General features: G+C 45.3%; 1 long non-coding RNA gene across 18 annotated transcripts in view; it reads left to right on the plus strand.

Moving 5' to 3' along the window:
* LOC102976627 (uncharacterized) overlaps positions 1 to 1,542 on the plus strand; it is a 28,537-nt gene that overhangs the window by 22,792 nt on the left and 4,203 nt on the right. For 15 of the 18 annotated variants that reach the window (XR_008619239.1, XR_008619245.1, XR_008619236.1 and 12 more), the window contains 3 exons: positions 346 to 456; positions 612 to 819; positions 1,014 to 1,210. This is a non-coding gene — a long non-coding RNA (uncharacterized lncRNA). Of the gene's footprint in view, positions 1 to 345; positions 457 to 611; positions 820 to 910; positions 1,211 to 1,542 lie in introns of all 18 variants that reach the window. The other 3 variants (XR_008619250.1, XR_008619237.1, XR_003683128.2) reach the window with 3 other exon arrangements.

Below are 1,542 nucleotides of genomic sequence, written 5' to 3' on the forward strand. Positions count from 1 at the left end.
GCTTTCTCTAGTTGCAGCGAGCGGGGGCTACTCTTCGTTGCAGTGCGTGGGCTTCTCTTTGCGGTGGCTTCTCTTGTTGCGGAGCAGGGGCTCTAGGCATGCGGGCTCAGTAGTTGTGGCTCGCGGGCTCTAGAGCGCAGGCTCAGTAGTTGTGGCGCACAGGCTTAGTTGCTCCGCGGCATGTGGGATCTTCCCAGACCAGGGCTTGAACCCGTGTCCCCTGCATTGGCAGGCGGATTCCTAACCACTGTGCCACCAGGGAAGCCCTAATTCATGTTTTACCTTATATTCATTAAACTGTTTATTTACTTGTCTACACTTTCCTCTCTGTTGATTATCTTCCAGGCACGCATTTCCCTTGAGCAACATCAGATGAGAAAGCAATCGCTTTTCCACTGCAGGGGAAACAGAGAAACAGGAAACCCAGAGGCAACGACTTGCTTGGAGGCCTCCAAGGTATGCACGGCAGTGTTAGAAGTTGTGTGCACCTCCACACCCCATAACTACTTTTAAAGCTTTGATGTAGAAACGTGCAATACCTACAGTGCTCCTGAATTTCTGTAAAGCAAATAGAGCTATCATGCACTGATGCAACTGCCATACATTTATAGAATTCAACAATTACGTTCAACAGACTATGTCAAATACCTACCAAGTGCTGGGCACTAGGATACAAAAAGGAGTAGTCATCAGTGCTGGCTGGCTCCAAATGAAGACTAGACACACACTTAAAGGACCAGAAAAGCAGGGACACCATTACAACCCCTCTTGCCCACCAAAGGAGACAACCAGAAAATTCAGAAAAGCTATTTTTAACATGTAAGTGGTTTCTGTCTCTTTGAAAAATACAACTTTTCATTTTAGTTTGATTTTTATTTTAACTTTTATTTGGTTATGGGTCTTGGGATAGTATTACTGTTCAAGAAATACACCTCTCCCACGCCTGCTTTGGATGGAATATACTTCCCTGACCCACTGATTTGGACTCAGTCATGTAACTTTGTTGGTAATAGGCTGTTAGCAAGCAGGATGCAAGCAAAGCCTTGGGCCTTCCTCTGTTTGCATATCCACCAGTGCCGTGAGAAGAACATGCCTGTTCATTCAAGGAGGATGAGAGACACCTACAGCTGACCCTGATGCAACCCACACCTTGAAGCCCAGCCCAGACAGTCTAGATCATCTGAAAACCAACCAACTTACAGATACTTTTGTGAGATTAAATAATTATTGTTTTAAGCCACGGAGCTTTGGGTGATTTGTTACATGACATTAGCATGGCAATAGCTGACTGATGTAGGCCTCATAATACTTATAGGTCTTAATCTGTCCGTGGGCATACCGTGAGAGATATTAAATTACCACCCCACCCCCCAAAAAAAAGTAATTTAAAAAAATGCTTCAAACACTTGTCTTACTGATTTGTTATGTAAATCAAGGTCAGTTATAGCCTTTCATGGACTAAATGAAACTTGAGGTCTAGGGCTTCCCTGGTGGCACAGTGGTTGAGAGTCCGCCTGCCGATGCAGGGGACACGGGTTCGTG

The sequence above is a fragment of the Physeter macrocephalus genome, chromosome 14 (genome assembly GCF_002837175.3).
Source record: "Physeter macrocephalus isolate SW-GA chromosome 14, ASM283717v5, whole genome shotgun sequence".
Lineage (NCBI taxonomy): Eukaryota > Metazoa > Chordata > Mammalia > Artiodactyla > Physeteridae > Physeter > Physeter macrocephalus.